General features: G+C 33.0%; 1 pseudogene; it reads left to right on the top strand.

Annotated features, from left to right (window-relative positions):
• The first annotated feature begins 2,300 nt into the window (after positions 1 to 2,300).
• On the top strand, positions 2,301 to 2,401 carry LOC138821713 (U6 spliceosomal RNA; annotated as a pseudogene).
• Positions 2,402 to 7,133: the final 4,732 nt, after the last annotated feature.

The following is a 7,133-nucleotide window of genomic DNA, read 5'->3' as shown; positions in this document are numbered from 1 at the left end:
ATTTGTCACATCTCTGATCAGTACCCAAATGCAAGACTTAAAGTCATATTTCTTACTATATTAGACAGATAGGGAAAACATAAAACAACACTTGATAAAGCAACTATTAGTGACTTTTTAAAATGTACGTTCTTATGTGATGAAATTTACTTTATTAGCTAATACTTGGGTTTGGAATATGGGAGGCTGATCTATTTAACACATTTATGGAAGGCACCTACTAAACAACACAAATGGTGGGGGGTACTATTTCTACACTTTAATGAATGAATTTGGTTGATATTAATGTTGGGTAAGTAAATCAACTCTATTTTAACTTGCTCCCTACACTTGAAAGCCTTTTAATGTCACTATCATCTACTTGTCAAGTGTTATTTTGGCAAATGTGATTTTAAATAGTTTATTTGAAAATGAATATACTTTCAGGAGATTAAGGGTAGGTTATCATTAGTTTGAGAATAACAACATTTTTATACTATACAACCTAGTTTTCTGAAGTACCGGTGTTTTGAAGCACTAAGGATCTTCTTAGTTAATGTTTTTCTAAATTATATTTGACCTCTAAATCAAGTATTCCTTGCCTTGGTAGACCAATTATGGATCTATCGTTCCAGAAACTATTTTTGGCCAACTTATGCTGCACTGAAATCTTTCATTAATCATTATGAGAGGGGTATTAAAAATAATCTTGTTCATTTGTGATTTTGTTCACTCATATGGGCTGGTCATTTGTAAATTGAAAATTTGAACTACAGTACTTTCTCTCATATTTTGTGATCTCATTTTTCATTTCATGTTGCCTTGCATTTCACAGTTGATTACTGCTAATTCCTGTAAGGAATTGGGGACCTGAAATATTATAGGACATGAGAAATTGAGATTAGTCTTCAATTACTTTCTGTTGGCATGTTGCATGAGCCTAAGTGAGAAGTCTTGCCCTTGTTATCTGATGTTGCAGATAACTTGAACCTGGTATCCTAGGGCCCGTGGGTCCTGCAGAAGAATAATAGCTTTTAGACATCATATCAGCAAAATTTGGGTATAATCAGTAAGAATGCTTCAGAAATATGGAGAAAAACACTTTGGGACCAGCAAGTTAAAACAATAAACAGAGTATCAGAGTAAAATCCCTTATACATTAGTGGAAAACAATACTGTTATTTTACCATATGAATTCAGAAGACCACGAACACATGGAAGGTATCACAAGTTTATACCGAAGACATTGAATTGATACTTTTTATATTCTAATATATATTCTAAACCTAATTATTTATATTCCAATCTATTTATGAGTATAAATGTCAATATATTTGTCAAACTATCAATTCTAGTAAGATTCACTGTGTGAAATTTAAAATCAGCACATATAAATATAAAATATATAAGTATATATAATATAAAAAAGGCAACTCTGTTTTAAAGTATTATTCCATTATCTCTACCTCAGTTTTTGGTAGAGTTAGATTTAAAGCTTTACCATTTGTTGATTTACAGCCTAGAGGCAAGAGGAAACACTGTGATTAAAACATTACCAATTTAAGGCCTAATATCGAGGAGAAACTTATGGACTTCTCCAGGAGCTATAGAAATATTTGGTGATAGAAAGTCAGTAGTGTAAGTTCCTGCCTGGTTGGATGATAGACAGGCAAGGACAGTAAGTAATCATGCATATGAACAATTTTTTCACCTTCTTGGCTTTAGCTACTTTTGAAATGATAAGTATAATAAACAATTATATTTTGATAAAATGCCTTCCATTCTAAACAATTCTGTCTGAACTGTTCATCTCTCTATGATCTCTTGTAACTAAGGTTAGTTTTGTTCCAGTGGACAATCTTTGCTGTCACGGTAAGATATTCTGATTGGTCTGTTCCTACATGGAAGAAAGGTAAAGGGTCAGCTAGACATTTGTCCCAGCAAGACCTCATTTTGGAAATTTTAATTTGCACAAGTTAAGAAGTAGCTCTTAAGCAAGGCTTTCTTTGAGTCCATTAGCTCCACAAAGCTAACTCAGTTGATAAATACTTGAAAAGCAATCACCTTTGGACATAGCTGTAAAGGCTTCAAAGTATGATAAAATTTAAAATGAAAAAGACAAAATAGTCATTGACAAAAAATTGCAAATATGGGCAATCGACCAAGAAATATGTTTTTTTTCCATTATACACAGAATTTTAGAGAAATAAGATCAATAGAATTTTTAGGAACAATAAGGGTTCCTTGTTATAAATAGTCAACCATGGATATATGCCTGTATAAAGAGTGCATCATTAAGTACTTAAATTTAGATGATACTACATCTTTCAGCAGCAGGCCTACCCAAATTACAACAATACAGAGATTAACATGGCACTTGCCGAAGGATGATATGAAAATTTGTGAAGTATTCCATATTTTTCATTCTTCTGATGCAAGAAATGAAAAACAGTTAAAAACAGTTATTAAAAAGTTCATTACAAAAATAGAAGTGTAACAATACGTGTAATTCATAGAATTAAAGGTTAGTTTGACATCAGTATATTAAATCTTCACCTGAGAAAGGCCTTTACATAGCATAACCTTTACAAAACTTGAAATTAGTTAACATTGTCATTTTATCCCAAAGAAATAAAATAATACAAGGACCTAGGAAAAAAAGAATCTTAAACTTTTTCTATATGTAATGCAATCTGAAAGGACACATTTATTAATGAACATATACATTATATAACAATGTAGAATTCAAAGTATTATATCTAGGAGCGAATTAAATAGATTGTGGACATTATACAAACAGATATACTTTTTTCAGAAAAGCACCATGAACATCTTTAGTTTCTATACTATTTATTTCAAAAGATAAGTTAAAATTATTTCTGATTTGAAAAAATCACAAACTCTGCAGAAAACATTATAGATGTACACAAACAACTCTTGAATATATTTTGACATCAAAGTCAGGCAATTCACTTGGATGAATACATGGAATCCATGAATTTTTAAAGTAAGATATTGCTGTTGCTTTGTATTTTGAAAATAAAAATTGTAGGGAAACAAAGGATGGACTGGCATTTTTGAAATTTAAGAAACTCAACCAAACCATTACAACTTAGGAGAACAATTTGTACAGTCTTCCACAACTTCAAAGAGGTAGTAATACTTACTTATCCTTTTGGAAATATCAAATGCAGTTTTCGAGATCCAAAAGAAGAAATTTGCTTGGATCTTCCTCAATTGTTTTCTTGCAAATGATACCATTCCTCATTTTTTCATCTTACTTCCTGTCTTCGTCAGAATTGCTTAACCGGAGACTTTGAGTGCCTGTGGGAATGAGATGTCCATGTTTTTCTCCAATAGTTCACATTGATTGAACTGGTCAGAAAAATCTGGTGAATTTTCTGCATATATTTATTCACCATGATTTATTTTATCTTTTTTCCATTTTTACTACTCTAAATTATTCTAACTGGAGAGTAGGGAATTTATAGAGAGCAGAGGAATGATTTTCCTCAATATTCAAAGGTACAGACTGAAAATTAGTAACAGTGGTGTCTTCATGTGCAGCTTATTCTAGGAATGAGAAAATAGGAAACAATGGCTTCTATGTAAATGATTTGGGAAATACCATGTTATAGTGTAAGAGAACTCACTATTCAACTTATGGGCTTAAAGAACTTTCTAATAGCTTTCTAATGTTGGTATTCAACATTAGAAAAAATGTATAATGCAGTAGTAAAATAGAAGTCCTTTGTATGACTACCTAAATTCTTGTTTTATTAAAGACATTTGTTTTCATCTAAAAAATAGGCCTGTCTATTGTCTTCAGGTGATTTTGATGATTGAAGATGCTTAATGAGAAGTCAAAATGTATTAGTAGTCCTTTTCTATCAAATAAATTTCACTTTTTCTTCTTGGCGGATATAATGATCAAAGCAATAATTCAGAATCAGCAAGCAATCGTTCAGAATCATGCTTGCAGTGCAAGTGAATAACCAGTAAGTAATCCTCGATACCATTATCCACAAAGATTTGTCACAGATACAATCTGCCTGCCTTCTCTAGCTGCTTTCCTAGCCTGAACCTATTCCTTCATTGTACAGGAAAAGTGTGATTCAACTGATTTTAGTCAGATCTCTTAGTAGAATTATCAAGTATTTAGATTCTTTTTTTAAAAATTAGTTGTGGGGCCTGAACTCTGGGCCAGGGAACTGTCTTGAGCTCTTCAAATCAAGGCAAGCACTCTACCAATTGAGGCACAGCACCACTTCTGGATGGTTCTGTTTATGTGGTGCTGATTTGGGAAATGGCAGAGCAGAAAGTGAAATGATGCAACCAAAAATATAAAAACAAAATAAATTAGGATAATTATGGAGCAATCATATTGTCTATGAGAACCATGAAAGAGAGAGAGGAAAATAGATAGAGTTGTGCAATGACCTAGCTAGCCACAAAATCCATGCTTCTATTTTTTAAAAGAGATGGAATTAGAATATATGTATTTACTTGAAATTAGTAAATACATTTTTAGTAGCCTACATAAAGAGTCAGAGCTTTGACCACATTACAAACAAGAATCTTAAAACTTGTGCTGGGATGGTGGATCAGTGGTAGAGTGCTTGCCTTGCAGCTTACTACAGCAGAGACTATTTCCAAAAAGGCCACACATATGAATAATAGGGATGAGGATGAGTAAACCCCTCTTCATTGGGAAGCCTAGAGTGGAAAACTAGAAATTGTCCATGAGTTGGTAGCTCAAGGCAGATATTCATGCAATAACTGTGAATGGCTGGACACCCCTGTACAGTGCTTATATGTGGAACATATTGCAACAGCACACACACACACACACACACACACACACACACACACACACACACACACACATCATCATCATCATCATCATCATCATCAGATTTCTTCTTATTTTTTGCGTATGGTCTTAAGAATAAATTTACATTACTAACATGAATTTCTGACAGGAAAATATCATCACTGTACATCTTGGTTGTATGCTCTCAGGTTTAAATTACTATCTAAGTATGTGCATTTGATAAGTATAGGAAAAAGTAGGAGCCACATCGGTGGCTCAGGTCTTTAATCCTACCTAATCAGAAAGATGAAATCGGATGATTGTGCTTTGAAACCAGACCAAGAAAAAAAAGTCCATTAGATTCTGATTTGAAAGTAACCACAAAAGCTTGAAATGGAGCTGTAGTATAAGCATTAAAATGCTAGCCTTTAGAAAACTAAAACGAAAAAATAACAAATTCTGGAACAGAGTCAGGCCCTGAGTTCAAGCTCTAGTATTAGCACAAAACGAATGAATGAATGAATGAATTAACTAAAAATAAATTAAGTGGTCACATGTGGAGAGGCAGATAAAATATAACAATCGTGGAGACTGGATTATGTATTATTTTGTAAAAATGCAAATTATCATTTTTCTTAATCATTAATATTTTATTTGAACTTTATTGTACAATAAACCCTGAGTTTGGCATGCATGTATGTGTGTGTGTACATGTGCGCACATGTGTGTGTATGTGTGTGTGTGTGCGGTTGCAATGTTGCTTGCCAATGTGGATAGAGTGAGGCTGAAAAGAGCTGTGTTGAAATGTTGTTATTTATCATGGTTCCATCCTGTCATTTCAGTGGAACCACCCTTCTGTACATTTTATTTGTCAAATAATAACATCCTCATAATCAAAGCATTTACACCATTAAGTTAGATAAAAGAGATCACTTTCGGTTCTTAGTATATGTTAGGCAAGAAGATACACATATAATTAGGTAGTGAGTTATTGCTGTAAGATGACTGTCAGTACAAAATATGTATTTGACATCTTAAATTGGATATACTTTTAAGATATACTCATAGAGTGATTTTGACCAACTCAACCAAACAGGTATTACTCTGGTTATTCCTGTGAAACTCAAGGTGGATAAACACTTTCCAGATTTCTGTTGAAAATAACTTTGTTTGTAAGATCATATCTATTCACACTAAGATAATAAACCCCATATTTTTTAGGTTTGAATATCCCATCATATTTACTGAAAATCAGTATTGTGGATATGTTTGTTAGATATACATTGCAAAAACAAACAAAAAGCATGTGTCACCTCCAGATTGTGGATGCATTTGAAGTTGTTTTGTACATACAAATGTTTCTTAATTAATTGTTCTTTTGTGGGAGTAACTATCACAACTTTAACAAATAAGGATTTTTGAATATCTTTTCCAATATAAATAAGATCCCAAAGAAAGTCTTGCAATTTCTGAAAACCCTTTGAATATTTTATGATCCTAACTACTCAGGAGACTGAGATCGGAGGATCACAGTTCAAAGCCAGGCCGTGAGACTCTTATCTCCAATTAACCACCAGGAAACCAGAAGTGGCACTCTGGCTCAAAGTAACAACACACTAGCCTTGAGCTGAAGAGCTTGGGGACAAAGCTAAGGCCCAGAGTTCAAGCCCCACAACCGAAAATGAATAAATAAATAAATAAATAAATAAATAAATAAATAAATAAATAAAGCAGCCGGGTGCTGGTGGCTCACACCTGTAATCCTAGCTATTGAGGCTGAGATCTGAGGATCATGGTTTTCAGTTCATTGACTATACAGCTAAAAACATTTCTGAAATAAACATTGTTAAAATCTGAAAATGTAAATGGGTATATAGGCTTTTTATGCATCATTTTATGAAAAGCCAGTTTTTATGAAACTAAAAGATATAGAATAAAAGAATGGAAGTGAATTGGGTGAGCTAATTATTAGTATAACTTTGTTTTCTATTAGCATAGTCTTTTGAATTACATGATGAAGTTAAATTATGTCCTTTGTGACACTATGCTTGTTATTTTTAGAATCTTTGTAGTTATAAGAGTGAATTTGTAGTATAAATAGTCTTTGAAAATGATTAGGATTAATCTTGTGTTTTGTGTCCTATTCCCCTAAAAATGAGTTATTTTCAAGTGTTAATAGTTTATAATTGAATCTTCAGTATCATAAGAAATTTTGAAAAAATGGATTGTGCGGGGTAAGATGTAGCTGCCTCTTCTCCGAACCTCCCCTTTGCCTCCGCACTTCTCAGGGGCCAGCAGCAGCCCGACCAGGGGCACGGGAACGAGGGCTCAGCAAATGACC

The sequence above is a fragment of the Dipodomys merriami genome, unplaced genomic scaffold (genome assembly GCF_024711535.1).
Source record: "Dipodomys merriami isolate MVZ:Mamm:240054 unplaced genomic scaffold, mDipMer1.0.p SCAF_93, whole genome shotgun sequence".
In the NCBI taxonomy this organism is placed as follows: domain Eukaryota; kingdom Metazoa; phylum Chordata; class Mammalia; order Rodentia; family Heteromyidae; genus Dipodomys; species Dipodomys merriami.
The sequence above is the reverse complement of the archived record's forward strand: the minus strand, read 5'-3'. Positions and strand labels throughout refer to the sequence as shown.